This window comes from Mugil cephalus, chromosome 20, assembly GCF_022458985.1.
Source record: "Mugil cephalus isolate CIBA_MC_2020 chromosome 20, CIBA_Mcephalus_1.1, whole genome shotgun sequence".
NCBI lineage: Eukaryota > Metazoa > Chordata > Actinopteri > Mugiliformes > Mugilidae > Mugil > Mugil cephalus.
In genome coordinates, this window is record NC_061789.1 from 20,540,611 (window position 1) to 20,557,836 (window position 17,226).

Genomic DNA, 17,226 nt, shown 5'->3' on the forward strand with positions numbered 1-17,226 from the left:
GTGTCTAATTCCATTTTATATTAGTGTATATGAACTCATGTCAATTCTTTCATCATCACAGCTGGGTAATAGATTATCTAGTTTAAGCCGGTTTCTGCAATTCAGCCAAACTGTCAAAAGTGCAGGTTTTGTTGCACATTGTAAGAGTAGTGAGTGAGTGGGTGTTATAACAATGCAAACCTCCAGCATCTACCTTTCTTCAAATGCACATGTTGGCTTGTATACATGTTTGTGTGCATGTGAGTGATATATCTAATTTGATAGTAGTGACCCCAATCTGCCTGCCAAGGTTATCCTGCATCTGGATGTTCAGAATGGGCATCGGGATATTCTGACACTGCAGGCCTGCCTGGCATGCCCCCATTCCAAAACATGTCTGTCAGTCACTTCTTTTCTGTCTTCCTATCTCTGTACGCCTTTGTCACATGCACACACACACACAGGTCACACACACACACGCACACACACACAATGAAGTAGCGTATGTATATATATTCAGGCTTTGAGGTTCTGGATGGGGTATATGTGGTAGTGGTCTGAAAAAACCCAGACCTTAGAGCTCAGGGCGTTCAGTCAGCGAGGCCTTGACTGGTGCTGCTTTATGCTGGCTGCTTAACCCCTTAACATTCCTCTAATGTTTGCCTGAAACACCTAAGAAAGGTATTGAAAGTAGTTCTTGAACTATCTGGAGTACAAAGTTTTGGTCTCTTTTGAAAGATAGCACTCTTTTTTTCTTAACCTGGCTTAGTGCTACTGGCACTGAGTAATAGGAGACTGAACACTGAAAAGGAAGGATTTTAACGCGGACTATTTTTTTTTCTCCAATAATATTTGCCTTTAAAATAAGTGTAGCACAATGGGACCACAGCTCGAAGTCTTACATTTTCCTATTTCAAATTTGACACTACAGAAAAGTGTATTTTCCATTTATTTCTTCTTCTTCTTCTTCTTCTTCTTCTTCTTCTACAGATTGCACCAAAGATGTGGTTCGGAGCTGTTTTGGTATGACTGAAGTTATGACTGAAGTTACAATCCAGAATATTTCTGGGGAATATGCATTTCTAACAGAAATTGTTAACGTTTTCTGCATGCATATTTTAAGCAAGGACACATACATAAGCTCAAAGAAAAAATGCACCCGTAAAAACTGCAAACATTCATCTCACACATCGGGTGGCACATTTTTGAGATTTTATGCATACTGGAGCATTGCACACACATACCAATCTGCCTCTTTTTGAAATACATGTTTGTCCTTTAATGCCCCTGTGTCCCTAGAGGCCTAAGTACATGATGGTGGCCGTGGTCTCTATGGAGCCCCCTGTTCCATGTGACCTTTCCCCCCTTCGTTCTGGGAGTCTCAGGCATTTGAATTGCTCTGTCCATCTGCTTTTGTTCGGGTAAAAAGTTTCAGAGCAGAAAAGGAACCAAGCGCATAAAGGGAGATAAATCAACAGACATCTCATGATGCCTGCTGCTGCTATCCGAGTGAAGGATGGCACCATGTGTACCCGTCTACCTTAGGTGCCCCTCCCTCCTGGTATATCTTTCTTCAACCTCCATCCACCCGTCACCCTCACCACCACACTCCCTGTTTTGTGCTTTCATGTTCCCTCTCTCTGCAGTTCTTATTTTATCATCGCATCTCATCATCAGATCACAGTTTGCTTCATCCTCATCAATAATAGAAGCATTTATGATAATAAATATAAAAAATAATAATTCTCTGAGTAAATTAAGGGGGAACTTAAAGGCAATCCACTGGCTGCTTTCACCGAAGGAGCTCTGGTGCCTTAAGAGAAACGAGAAGTGAGGTTGGGCTCTCGTAGCACTGAAAGAAAAAGTAAATTATTCAGATGGCACTCACTTTGCTGCAAATTCCCCCTAAACAAGCCCTGTTTTTGCTTTGTGGGGAAGACTGGTTCATCAAAGAAAACCGATGTTTTTCCACACGGTGAAAGATTTAAAATGCAAATAGGAATTCACTGACAGCCGCACTCAGTCATAAACTGAAACACCCTTAAAGATAACTAAACACATGCAAATGAGCTGATTAGCTGAATATGCAAAGCAATTCATTATTTGTAGAAGGCATTTATATGTTAATTGACACAGTAGCTCACTGTAGATTAATTATATATATCATACATTAAATATAAAATAATCTATTGTAATGCATACAGATAAAAACATAAACATAACAATTAGGTGCCTTCATACATCTCTTTCTGTCGCACTGTTCTGACATGTGGCACTGACCTAAATAACAAACTGAAGAAATCTCATCCTAATATTCATGAAGCTGAACAGAGCTTCTCTGAATATCCACGCCAAAGGAGAATACTGGCTCTGCATTCAGAGAGGATGGGTGTGGAAAGAGTGCTGCTAGCTGTGAGCTCAGCCGGCTTCGCTATCTCTCTTTTTCTGTCTTTCTCATCCCCACTGTCTCTTGGCCCTCTGACCTGTGCAAGTCTCACGTTCCTGACTCCTCTCTCAGCGAGCAGCCGATCAATACATGGATCTGACTTTACCCTGACGCAATAACCTTTCATGCATCTCCTTTCTCTAAGGACCGCGAGCGTATGTGCGTGTTTGATTGTGTGTGCCAGCGGAGGAAGGCTGTGGGTCTGCATGTGCAAGTTTGCGCTTGCAAGGCATGCTTTTGGTGAGTTGGGGGGGGGGGTTGGCAGTGCTGTTGGTGTGTGTGTGTGCATCTGTGTCTGCCAGCTTCAGTCTTTCACCCCAGGGCCCAGAAGTCATGGCGATGAGAAAACAGATTGATTTCTCCCCTCCCACGCACAAACAATTAACTACACAACGCTCAATTAGACACACGCTGGAGACGCCTCCAGCCAAGCCTTTGCCTTGACCTGGGATGTTTCCTCCAAACCCACTTATTGTACTTCAACCCTCCAACAAAGCATCAGAGGTGTGGAGAGTGTTGAGAGCCAGTAGGATGCTAGCAGGAAAAAGTCTTGCCATGCTTGCTCAGGCAGATTTAGGCCTTCCTGTTGTTGGCATCTTCCTAGGATTATGTGTCCCAGCACAAAATGAGCCAAGATTATCTTTAATGATGTTGACGGTGCGCAGTTTCATTATGACTGGTGTTCGCACACTGCTCCACAGCTTGTGTTGCTAGCTGAGTAAGCGGAGCTGGAATGCTAATTTGAAGGCAGGGGGATTCCAGTGGAGCGTGGAACTCTCTGTATCAGCCGCCCATGTCCACCTTGGGGACCCAAATCCACGTAACACATGTTGATCATCCGGTACAGGACAAACAAGGTTGTCATCCCTCTGTCAGCCTTCTGTCACTTTTCATTTTTCCATGTGAAACACTCCAGTGAGCATGTCTTTCTCTGTATCTCTCTCCATTTCCTTGAGCCAAGACATTTGTCAGAATTTTCCTCAAGTCAAATATGTAACAAATGTGTCCAATGAATTATCAATGCTATGTACAAATATGCATACTGAATTCGAACAAGTATTTCTTTTTAAATGTAAGAAAAAAATGTAGTCATTATATTAAATTAAGCTGTGACAATTATTTCCACATATGCTGACACCGGTGTTAATTGTGATCTACTGCCACGTGGCCAAGTCATTCCAGACTTTAAGTGTGTTATTCATAACGCGGACTAAGGGAGATAATAGAATTCAAGTGTGTGTGTGTGTGTGTGTGTGTGTGTGTGCATTTGAGAAAAACAGAGCAGAGTGAAAGAGGGGGAGAAAGAAACTGAGAATTAATAGAAGTACAAGCTCCAGTGAGTGTTAACATTTCTAATTATCTCACTGTCACGTCTGGTGACCAAGAAGATAACACCTGAAGCCACCAGGGTGGCAGAGTGGGCATACACACATGGAGTATACAAATAGTCATGCACAACCAGTACCACAAGCTCTTACACCGCCGGCCTTCATTTGTCTCTCTCTGCATGTCGTTCCTACATTTTTTTCTCCATATCATATACCCACACTCCCTGTGTGAAGTATACGTGAGGTGCAGTTTGTGGGTCGCCCTTGTTTACTTACGTATGCACTGATGTCAAGACGCTGCACTCATCTCACCCCTGCTGTCCATTTACGGCAGGCACGGCGATCAGTACATTGCATGTTTCCACTGATGTTTATCCTTGTCATGCCTATTGAACGCGGCTTATGCCCACTGTTTGATATTAAATCCCGTACTGAGGGGCAAGCTGGTTGCTCGACTGATCAGATAAGCACCAGAGGGAATGAGGGTGGATTTAACTGGTTTTAGTAATCACAACAGTTCATCCTCCTATATCCATGCAGCTGTACATCCCATCAGAGAGGCTTGCATTAATATTGTAAGCACCGTTTTCTATGCAGCCTGAGACAGAATCTGTGACTTCAACCTGCTTGTTGTTACAACAATATCTGGTGCTGTGAAGCTTTTTAAGGTCAGCTAATTCTTGCCAGTCTGTCCCGCTTCCCTTCTGATGCCTTGTAGAGGGCATTTCGATAGTGACAGTCATTCTCCTGTGACTTCCTTCTTTCTGTCACCCAGTCACCCCTCTGCCCTGCTAACTGCAAATGGTGTGAAAGCTGGAAATACTTCCACTGTAGGTCCGGGTGAGGTGACTCACTTGGTCCTAGACACCTTATTTGCACTCTGTGAGACTGTTTAACATTATAAAGGCATTCATATGGAGAAGAGTCTTGAAATATTAATCGTGCTAGAATTACCAAAGCTGTCAATCACACCTGCTAGAGTACATTGTCCTTGTGCTCCGGCTGCACCGAGTCCCATGACTCCAGACGCTGACACAATCTAAAAAATGAAGACAGGAATGCCATCTACAGTAGAGACATGTGCAACACGTCCCACATTTTCAGACACCTATATCACAACAGTCTAGTTTCAGTGACCCAGCGTACTGGTCAGCAGCACAGTTAGCCAACCTCATGCGTCATAACTCAGTCTGCTTGATAGTCTCTTCTATGCCCCGACTATCCAGCTTCAGCAGCACAGAGGTCCAGTGTGATTCATGGCATTTACCCCTCCCAACTCCCATGGAACCCAGATCTCTTTTGTTGTGACATCACAGCCAGGGCCCTGATTGGTTACCAGATGGCTGCCCTGATTGGATTCTGGCCCAAACTGTGCGGACTGAATCACTGGCTCAGTGCTACTCTGGATGCTGATCCAGCCCACCTGCCCTGCACAGCAAACACACACTCCACACAGAAGCGAGGGACGCAGGCCGGCACATCGGCAAAGGCACATGCACGGATGTGTCAGTAACATTCGATTAGACGTGCTCATTAATAAAAATAAGTCACTTAATTGCCAACTGTACCTTCTGCCTTTACCTTTTATATGCCTTGTCAATTGATTTTAAAGTGCCCCTTTTTGAAGATTATGACCCTTTAAAATCTAAGTGCCCTTGTTTAACTTAGCTTAAATGACTCTCCCTCTTTGGTTCGTGGGTTAGGCCCCATTTCAAGATTACTGAGCACCGTCCTGGGAGACATAAAGTGTATGAGAAAGCAAGGGCATTCTGAGAGAGAGCGAGATAGAGAGAGAGACAGAGAGAGAGAGAGAGAGAGACAGAGAGAGAGAGAGAGAGAGAAAGAGAGAGAGATGTTTGCTGTGCTATGTGTCCATCTCTAAGTGTATCAAGGCTTTTACGCATGTATCTGCTTTCGTTCACTGTCTCTGTTCAGCTACATGAACCAATCAGCAACCCTTAAGTGCAGGCATTCTCTTTTAAATACAGTACAAATGGATGTTAGCTTCTCCTTGAGCCTTGAGAGGCACTCCTGAAGGCTCTCTGATTGAGACATGAAACCAGAGCTCTTTTCTATTCGCTCCCCTTCCTGCATTCCCAAAGGGATGCCTGCAGCTTGCCTCTCTAAAGATACCCCTGGCACACAGATCCACACCAAACACAATTCCCCGGGGACAGCTGCAGGCATTCTGTGGTGTCCATACATGCAACCAGATCGTCGCTCTACCTCTCGTGAATCTCATCGTGAACACTCTTCAATAACTGGTCTTATTTATTCCAGCCCTGCAGAAATCCCCATCACAATTTCTCCTCTGCTGTTTCAATATTTCCTGCTTTCTTTATGTTCATTTGTGTTGTATTGGCAGGCTGATCAAACACTTGCATCTGCGTCTTTTTCAGTCAATCCAAAAGTGAGGGAGGGAGAAGCACAACCCTCTCATAAGCCAAAAGGAAACAGAGGCACAACATTTGGCAGTGGGACAGACCCCCTGCTGCACCTGTGTCTATTCAGGCAGATCAGTATTTAGCCGAGGCCGCCTGCTGCCCCGGGGACAATGAGAGGGGATGGAAGGATGGACGGTGGATTTGAGAGGAAGACTTGGACACCGTTCTCGACCTTCTGTGCCAGCGTTACAGGTCGAGTGGACCAAATGTCTACTCACTGGCAGTAACACACAGCTGTTTTGTGATCTGCCTTTGGGCCAGCCACACACAAACATACACACATTATTGTGGAAGAGGAACACACTGTACATCTTGGCCAACACTCCCATCTCCTCATTTCTCTCTAGAGACTCTAGAGAAGAAAATATTGAGGCAAAAGACTGAAATGACGGCCACAGTTAACAATTGAAGCCCTAATTTCAAACACTGCCTGTTAAATAGATCCTTGATTTGAAATGATTATATACACAATATAAGCTTTAACTATTGACTTTGCAATTGTCCCATCACTTACGTCACCTTGCTGTGCATTTCAGTGGATGCTGGCACAGCTTCAGGCTCATCTCATGCCCTTTCCCCGAGGCTGCCACTCCAACAGTACAAGCTTCAACACTGAGAGAGAGACTGTGCCTCCTGGTGCCAAACACCCCCGTACCCGTCCCCTCTTTCATTTGAGAAAGCTGTTGATCACACCTGTTCTCGCTTCATTCTCGGATGTGGGAATCACGATGAAGGGAATAGCACTGAATGTGTTATCTGCTTAGGCGCTGTGACGGTGTGTTTCTATGGCAACACTCCACCCGGTATTACAGTCATTTTGCTGTCTTTTCTTTCACTGGCAGTTATTCTCTGAGTTCTGTTGGTCCCTGGAAAAGGGACCAACAGGAATGGTCAGTGGATAGTGAGCTGGGCAAAGGAAGGCCTCATTCTCCCGTCTGGGGAACTGGTACTGTTTGTACAGGCATATTTTCCCTAATGTTCCTTTTCTCTTGTTCTCTGCTTAGCTATTAAGGCTAATACAATAGTTTCGGGATGCACTGCACTAATTAATACCCACGTTCAGGGCATATTATTGACAAAGAAAGATCTATTTCATGAACCCTTTCTGCTCCTGAGTACCTAATAATTCACAAAGCTGGCAGTCTGGTGCCTGTGTTACCTCTTGAATAAATGAACATAAGAGCCTGTGGTGAAGCAGTAACACCCTCCCTTAGGAGACTGGTGTCCTGCAGGGACGTTGTTCTCCATGGTGATGAACTGCTGTTCTGATTGATACGGCCCATTATTGATCATTCACTGATGATCAGTGCCTCTTCCCCGTCTGTGTAATTATCCAACGAGTTGCTTAATGAGCCCCGGTGTTCCCATTATTCCGGCCTATATATACTCTCACACATTTGAGTCTTGCACTTACTTGCACTCCACACTCTCAGGCATGCACAGGGAACTTCAATAACTAATGTGTCATTTACTTAATTAGATCATGACATGCAAAGAAAACAAAAGCACAAATGCATTCATGCGCCCGAGCGCACACAAAAGGTATACATCTTGGTGTGAACGATAAATCATGATTTTCTTTTTTCCCTCAGAATTATGGGTTTAAGAGGGGAAGGAGAAAGTGGATGAATGAGTCAGAGGCAGACACAAGAGACTGACCAATCTCTAAGGATACCAAAGGCCAAGGGGGAGAATATGAAACCCAAGCACCAAGACCTTCTTCATTTGTCATCCATATCTGCGAGGGTCACGAAGGGGCTGGAGCCCATCGGAGCTGTCATTGGGTGATGGGGGGAGGTACACCCTGGACAGGTCACCAGTCTATCACAGGGCTTACACAGAGAGACAGACAACCATTCACACTCACACCTGTGGCCAATTTAGAATCACCAATGAACATACAGAGCATGGGACGGTGGGAGGAAGAGGTACCCGGAGAGAACCAACCTAGAACCTTCTTGCCTGTCATCAGTGCCAACCACCACATCACTGTGCCACCCACCTAGACCTTCCTTTCCATCTTTATACCACCGCAACACAGAAACCTGATGTACCGATGATGTAAAGGAGACAGTAACGGAGGCAAGAGAGAAATCAGCTCAGAGGCGAGTCTGAGGGGAAAAGACAAAGAGGAGGAGATGGAGGGAGGGATGGGGATGGATATTGAGCACATAAAAGAGTTGTAATTTGCCTAACGAAGGAAGAGAATGACAGCACAAAATGGGTGCGTTGAAAGAAAATGACGGGCTAGGGAACATGTTGGTGCGTTGGAAAGGACTGAAGGAGAAATAGAGCACAGATGAAAATGGAAGGTCAGAGATGCAAATAAGAGAGAGACAAAGAAAGTGAGAATAATGTGTGAATGAAAGAGGCTTGGGAAAAAACTCAGAAGGACACAACCAAGGGGATAGAAAGATGGCAGCAGAAAGTGAGAGGGCTTCTGATGAAGACAGAGTAAGGTCTAGGTGGGGAAAGTGGTCTTTAATCAAAATGTTTTTCAATTAATTTTACAATTAAGGCGCTGCTCATTAGCTTTGGCACACACAAGAGATGACATTGCAGTGTTACGCGTGTCATTAATATAATGATGACAGATTGGAGTTCCTGTGGGACTGCCTCTGCTCAGTGACAGATGGGTCCTCCACCCAACGTCACCTGACTGGCATGATATCACCTGACCTCATTCAACATGGCTGCCAGTGGTACAAGTGACATGGCCACTACACAACAGCTACTGCACACCTACTTGGCTCTGTCAAGATAGGCAACGACACAGACAGAGAAGCTGCTCCTCTCATTGTCCCTCTCCTCCTCTCTCCTTTCATCAAACAAGGTCATAAACCCAAACAAACAGGTAAAGGAAATAAACTTCCGCCTACCTTTTCATAAGAACTACCCAAGTTGCACCTGTGTTGTCGTACCATATATTGTCTCACAGACAATCAATCACTTGAGGAGTAAGACACGCGCACACAAATTCACATCCACATCCACGTACCACACACTCTGCTGGAGCCTCACTCTCTTATACACTGTTGTCATGGCAACCCCATTAAGGGAGGACAGTCAGGCTGCAACTCTGGTGAAATCAGCCTGTCTCTCTTCTACATTCCTCTCACGTTCTTTCACTCGCATACTGTACACACACCTTTCCTTTCCTGTCTATTTGTCTCCCTCCATTACTTTTTCTTTCTTACCCATTGTCCTTCTCCTCATCTCCCTTTATCACCCCTGGTGCAACTCTCTGCCTGTCTCTCTCCATTACAATGCTTCCTTTTCATCTGCAACACATTCCGCCTCCCACTTCCCAAGTGAATGTAAATATGCCACCGTACTTCTCAAACTCTCAACGTGTTTATCTTACTTTAGTTTGGTTATCCATCCTTCCATTCTGAAAGCATCTCTGTCTGTCACGCTGCTTGTCTCTCTTATCTATTAACTCACAGAGATTGACAGAATGCACTGTGATTGAGGGAACACCTTTCTTCTTGGGCCGTCTCCAATTAACGGGGAAATTTACAGGGGGAATCAGTGTGAGGGCAGCCTTGGAGGACAGCTTTAATAAGGGCCCTGTACTGCCCTGTACTCGCTCCCCTTCTCTCTTAGAAAGAAGTAGAGACAGGAGACAGGAGAAACAGGTTACATGATAACCCCTCCTTGACTGGACCATTAAACAGTGGCCAAACTTGCCAGCCAACAATGATCAATGCCAATTTGGGGAACCCCATTGCAGTTAAAATGGTCACATAAAAGCGATCACTAGAACTTATGTGCTAAGCCAAATATTACTCAAGCTCATGCCCAGAAATGCATATTTGTTCCAGCTGCCATCCCACCTTGTGTTTCAGTGGCGGTTGTGCACCCACTGTGCTTCACAACTTTGCGATATTGATGGAACGCCTTAACAAATAATGGTTTGCTGTTTGGAAACCATGCCAGCTCAGAAGAGATTGCTGCAGAAACGTATCCTCCCATGCCTTTGTACTTATCGCTGTTGGTGTTTGTCCCTATGGATCACCCATTCTGATCCAATACCCTACAATCGGTGAGCTAGATAACACAGTATGGCGGAGTGTGTACACACGATACCGAGGAATAAGCTGAAAATACAGCAAGCGAATATGGGGGTTAAGCAGCAGGACCCTGGCCCAGCAGGAGCAGAGGAGAGAAAATTATGGAACATTTGCTACAATTCAAGTAGGCTCAATGCAAATGAAAAAAGGGTAGAGGAAGTAAAGCGATGTCCTTCATTAAAGGATGCAGAAAGGAAAGAGCAAGAGAGAGTATGTGGAAGGATGTGAAGGGATGGCAGTGGAGAGAAAGGAAGGCACTGGAGGAAGACAGAGGCATCTGCTGCTGCTCCACATGGATGTTTACGAAGCCTGTGGCTCCCTGGGAGACACTCAGTAGAAGTTCTTTCACCGTAAACCACTTCTCACATCACTATATGGACCTGAGTATTTGTGTGAAAAAAAGCCCAGATACATTTCTGTTCTCAATAGTCTTTGCATGTATTATGCACAGACCCAGTGGTATGGTTGCACCTAAATATAGCACTGCAGTCTCCTTTGCCTCTGTACTAGTTTGCTCTTTCCTGGCTCTGGCTGGGGTTCAGTGTAGTGTAAAACAGCACAACCCCTTTACCAGGCTGGTTGTTTTTGCTCATCCTTGAATGACAGGGAAGCTTGCTTGTGGATGAAGGGAGGGTGGAAAAGAGAAAAGGGGCATTTTAATAGCTGCACACATGCTCAATTGGGAGGCTAGGCTCGAGATTGAAAGCACTGCTCAATACTTACAGTGCAAACTGTTCTTACACACCGACCAGAGTAGTTGACTGAGAGCACAGATACTGTGCTCAGGACCACAGCAGCTACAACATGAGAATTACCTCTCAAAATGGAGGGGAGCAGGGAGCTCTGTGTTGCAGTGTGGCTGTTATGAATATTTGAAGCATATCGCTAGGCTCCTAGTTGTTGCTCAAGGGGCAAACATGGGCGCGGGCACAGAGTGGTTGGCAGCACTGAGAGGCCAGGGTAGAAGGGGGTGGCGGGCAGTGGCGGAGGCAGCGGCCCATCCTGTGGCTGGCAGCAGGCAGCTCAGTGAATGAAAGCAGGGCAGGTCATGTGTGGGTGGGGAGGCGGGACTCTCCTGCTGCTGAGACAGATGCCATGGTTGTTAGGCTTAATTTCTTCTGCCAAGCACCACCCAGCACCGGCCAAAAACAAACTCAAATGCTTGTGGCCATTGTGTGTGTGCGTGTTTGTGTCTGTCTGCGCCTGTATGTGTGTGTGTCAATAGAGAGAAAGAGCACTGTTTGATTCAGTATCAGGCTCTAACAGGAACACACACAAGGAGAGAAGTAATCGTTTACTGTTCAATCCCGACCACCTTCCTCCTCTGCTCTCCCCGTTTTCTTAGTCCTATCTCCATTTCTAAGCATCAATCTCCCCAACTCTTTTCTAGTCTGTCTCTCTCTCTGTGTCTCTCTCCATCTTTACTCCATCTTTCCCTCTGCAGCAAAGCTGGCTCCCACTGCAGTGAAAAGAAAAAAAAATCGGAGAGAGTATGAGGGCACAGAGGCTGAGAGAAAGGAAGAAAAGTGTGAGATAAAGAAAGAGCAGTGTGTTATTTGGCTCAGTGTTGCATTATTGGCTCTGGTTGATCTGCTCTGAGCAGATTACAGGAATACAATACTCACAAATCACTGTTCTCCCTCTTGAGCCTCACACCCAGTCACATGCATGTAATCGCAACACAAATGCTAATGCTCACATATAGACACACAACATACCTTGAGCCGCGCACACCTGTGGCATGTCTAACCACATTGTAGCCAGCGCTCTCTGTATCAGACACTGGCCTCAGCACTTGAGATCATTCATCACGCTGCTGCCTTCCTTGTCAAGAGACATCACCCATGCAACAAGACATAATTACCTCTTCACTAATAATTAGTCAAATTAATGCAGAAGTGAAAAAAGACGTCTTCTTAATGTATTCCAATTTGCCTCCACAATGACTTCATCACATTCATTACATTTACTTCTTCTCCTCAACATCACTTTGGCTTTTCCTTTCTCTTCCCTCCCCTTGACTTCAGCTCGGCCCAGCTGACTAGGAGGTTGCTGGGGTGGGGGCAGGGCCACAGCTTGTGCCAAGGCCAGTGCGACATGTTTTGCCTCTTTAGTTACACATTAATTCAAGTATTGATCATGTTTGTGTTAAATGTGGGGAAAAGGAGAGTGGAGAAGTCATTACACCGAAACACAGAATAGAATTCATCAGAAACAACAGTCCGCCCGTCGCCATTAAGGAAAAAGAAACGCTGCTTACACACGCACATACACACACGCGCACACACATACCTCAGTGCCCAGGGACAAATGCATCATACATATACTATACATACAAGCGGTTAGATTAGAAAGATTCAAAGCATCCCCACAGCTTCCCCAACACAGATAACACACACTGAGATGCACACAACTACTAGCACATTCATTTCATCTGCAGCGCAGCAGGTCTTGGGATACCGATCCATAAACATTGATTCACTCTTCGACAGCTCTTATTCATTTATTTATTTACTCATTCATTCGTTTATACGTTTCTCATCAAAGAAGCGCCAGCTGCCACGGCTGAAACCTGGTAACTGACTGACTCATGTAGAATGTTTTTTCTCTATCGATCGGACACAGTAATGTCTATTGTTTGCTATGGAAGACATCGCTAGGCCACGTATTTTTCTAAAGAAACAACAACCGCAGAATTCGAGGTATTGGCATTGTGCAGTCTTAACTGCAAGTTGTCAGTGTAAGACTTTATTCAATAAACCCGAGCAAAACTGCGGCACATCGGCATTATGGAACGTTAAAAACAAAAAGAAGCGGTCGCACATTAGTGGCACATTACAAATTCCACAGTTGCCATTGTGCGGTGAAATAGCAATTCGTCTCAAACTCACGCACAGCACACACAGAGGTGAAAGCACTGGCAAAGGGAGTCGCGGTGTCTGTGTGGTAGACAGGATTCTGAGACAACAAGGGTGAAAATTAAATTCCGTTTAAGGCTAATCCCATTTCCAACCTCTGCTGAGTTTCACTGCCATTGTGACAGTCAAAGAAATCTGTCTCAGTTGTTCCATTGTGCGAATTCATGGTAACGCAACGCACATAAATAATGGAGCTCAATCACCAAGAGACAGACCCTGAAGGAGACACGGACCGGGCAAACAAAAATGCTGCAAGGAGGGATGGCGGAGAGGGCATGAAGTAGAGTTATGGCAGGCAAGAAGGTGAGAGAGACAAGCAAGCAGAAAGAGGTGAAAGGGGGACACTTGCGTATTTATGCCATGCAAATTCTCTTGACATTTCACTAGTAGCATTATTTAGCTGCTACTGCAACTGACGAAGCCGAGGTGAGAAGAAGGGGGAGGACTTGAGTGTATCCCAGGCTGTATGACAGAAAACAGCCTCATCACAAATGTCCTTACACTGACCCACTACCAGTGACCCATACATAAACAATTGCACACATACTTCTTTCCACTGAAAGCGACTTGTCCATTGGCACCTGAAGGGGAAAAAATCAAGAATAAATTATGTTTGCGCTCTCTAGTAACAGCTCCTCACTAATTGAGCAGTGGCATCGCTTACTGCTCCTCTCTGTATGAGAGTATATATACTCATCTATTACATAAAACAAAATGGTTCCCGCACGCAGCGCGCCAAGATGGTTGGGATAATAACTTAATAGAATTTAATCTTAACTAAAAATACAAAGCCTTCGGCACCGCGATGATGACGAAGGGCAAGTTTGTAAGGCTTCCCTTGAAAAATGACACTGTACAAACCCACTGGCTATAATTACACAGAAGACAGTATTAGATGTTCAAATGTTGCTGCGTTTATGTGCCAAGAAGACTAGACAGATGCTCTTCCCCTGGCCTCATCTAAAATGAGGTAGAAACAGCGGGGATTGATACAGAGATAAATGTGAAAACACCATCCACCTACTCTTCCTATTTACATTCGGTTCACATCCAACCCGAAATTCACATCCAATTTTACAGTCGGTTCACGTCCGAGCTGGCACTCAAATTCAGCCACTTGTGCATGCAGCCTGTATTCACAGGTCAGTGTGGTTAAAGCTGACACTTTCTGTCAACACACCCATCACTAACCTCCATTACTCACTCACTTAGTCTCTTCCATCATGCCTCACTCATTCATTTGCCCGCACACGCGCATGTGCACCGGTGCCCCCACAGTCTGCATGAACACACGCAAATACGCAGTCATCTCCAACTTATTTGTTCAGCACTTTGTTCATTTGCTCAGGCCCTCACTTGCTGACGATATTTTTTCCTACTCGCTTAACATTTCAACATCTAGTTCCAGCCACTTTCGCTCTCATCCGGCCCTCGGATATTTGCCACCACGCTCAGGTCACATGCTTCCTCTTGCTCTCATCTGCTCTTCCTCTGCTCCAGTCCCACTGGTCCCATTCATACAATTTCTCTCTTTCCTTTTCCTCCTATTTTGCTTGTCGCTGTCACACATTTCTCATCTAGTCAGTCGCCCGTCCTCCCCTTTCATTAACTTCGTGAATGACACAGTCCCTCACCTCTCTGTTCATCCTCCATATCTCTCCCGGCTGTCTCCCTCTCTGTATAGATCGCTTCAACCCATTGCAAAATAAGATTAAGGAGCTCCTTTAAGTGCTAATCAGGTTGTCATCCGTGCAGCCAAAATCAGAGGCTTGATAAATAAAGGCTTGTCTCTGTTGGCTAGTGGCTCAGTGTGTTTAAATAGGTGACACTGGAGTGCATTCTAAGCACAGGGGATCGATGCCAGAACCCCTGGGGTCCCCTGAAACGGCGAACAGAGACAAAGCTTAGCGCTCGATAATAACGCAAGGATAGGCCACTTGCTCCCTATTTTCAGAGTAACTCTCCCTGGGCTTGTCCTCCACTCCCCTTTACATTTTATTCTTGTCCTCTCATCGCGACAGGTATTTTTTTGCACACACTAGTTACCAAAATTGCATAAACACAAACCCCAAACCTTTACTTTTGAGCACTGTACAGAAGATTAAACTGCTGCACAGAGGGAAGCGCATTAAAAAATACCAAACGCTGCAACAGTATCTCCTGTCTTCTATCTAACCAGCACACTCTTTGTTGTCCACTCATCCCATCACACCCCAACATGGCCAATTCGCTGCTATGCCTAATCTCTCCTCTGCAGTCCAACTGTTCGCCGTCACTTGAAATAGCAGATCACCAGCTGTCACTGTCACCCGCCATGCCGTATCACCAAAACTCATGCTCTTGTCCAATAAAAAAAAAAAAAACTGTTTCAACAGAGACGTGCTATCACTGACACACCGTCCTCACACTACTGTAACACAATGCCCCTCCTTAACTGTCCCCAACACCGTACTTCGTCTCACCTTGCATCCACTTGCCTTCCCTCCCATGGAAGCACTACGCCCTGCGATGGCAATATAAAGGTTCACTCTCCCTCTGTGGCTCTTTTCCCTCGCTTTGATTTTCTGTCCATCAAGGGGGCGTGGATTAGTGCTCTCTTGTTTATCTGCTCGTCAGTTTTATCTATCTATCACTAAGCCATCCGCTGTGCAGCAGCGGCCTCAGCACTGCATTAATCCCCTATCAGCCAGCCAGCCATCCATCACCCTGCTGTCTATCACGTCAGATCCATCATCCGCCCATCTGTCTCCCACTGCCTATGCTCAGCGATGATCTCCTCCGAGAGCCCCACTGGCGAGTCATAGAGGATGGAGGGGACAGCGGGGCTGGACGAAATTAGAGGGTGATGCAAAAACAGAGGACATGGGCGAGGGAGTGAAGATTATACCTTGCTCTGCCTTTCCTCTCGCCCTCTCAGCCAGTACCAACTAAAAGTCTTATCTTCATGTCACTGCATGCTTATTAGATGTTGTGTTTGTTTCCCTATAATTTGTTTGTTTTCCTCGACTGCTAATTCTACCCAGTGGGAGAAGAGTCAGTGGAGGTAGAAATGGCTGCTGGGGAAGAGGGTCATAAATCCCATAAAACCCCACTGTAGTGAAATAGCCTGGCCCCTCCTCCTGCATGTTGGAGCAAGGAAGGGATATTGTCTAAAGCCTCTGGCTCTAAAACAGCTCAATATCTGGGTTCATCAGGGGTCATTTGTATTTCCATCCATATCTGCTTGCATCGAAAGGTGAGTGAGGGGGGCACGCGAGCCGGAGAGAAGGTGAGTGTAGAACAAACGCTAGTACACTCACAGAGGAAAGAGAGTCCACGCAGGTGCATGTAAGTGCAGGGTGCAGGAGCAAGACAGTGTAAACAGGCATGTATTAGGACAACCTGTGAGCACATAGCCATTTAGGTCTGTAAACTGCAGATGGAGAGAAAGCAAACAGGTATGTATGTGGGCTGAAGCACTGTAATTATTTAGACTAGTTGACAAATAGAGTCTGTATGGGAGGTACAAAATGTTTAGTGGGTAGCAGAAAGAGAAATACAATTATGTAGATGCTCTCAGACTGCTACACAAAAAAAATACTGGCTTCGTCCCGTCAGTCCGCACTGACAGCACACAAACAGAAATCTGGTCTTTCCTCAGGCTGTTTGCATGTGGAAGAGCTGCCTATGTTATATGAGGACATACGGCACCTGGGAAGACTATGAGGAACCCTCTCAGGGAGCAGAGCTGAACCTCTTCAACTTCAAGCTTCAACTGCATCCTTCATTAAGCAAGAGTCCATCTTGAGTCCTCTACCTAGGTCTCACTTTTCCTTGTTGGAAGCACTGGAGTCTGGCAACAAGGGTTCCAAAGACATTCTTCAAATGTTTGGATCATTATCAGCCTTAAGTTAGGTCTGATCTTTTGTAGTTGTTAATTTTAGGTCTGTCACAAACCAAAACCATCTCCCTGTAGCATCTAAATGAAGAAGAAAAAGAGGAACCAAAATCCAGTGTCTACTGTGTGGAAAAAATTTGCTCTGAAAAATAAAGTCATTC

At 45.4% G+C, this 17,226-nt stretch overlaps 1 protein-coding gene across 4 annotated transcripts in view; it reads right to left on the reverse strand.

Annotated features, from left to right (window-relative positions):
- adgrl1a (adhesion G protein-coupled receptor L1a) overlaps positions 1 to 17,226 on the reverse strand; it is a 91,059-nt gene that overhangs the window by 60,250 nt on the left and 13,583 nt on the right. The window contains exon 1 of one of the 4 annotated variants that reach the window (XM_047571652.1): positions 15,651 to 15,719. The exons of the other annotated variants lie outside the window; for them this stretch is intronic. The gene's annotated coding sequence lies outside the window, so the exon portion shown is untranslated. Of the gene's footprint in view, positions 1 to 15,650; positions 15,720 to 17,226 lie in introns of those variants that run through there. 4 annotated transcript variants of the gene reach the window in all.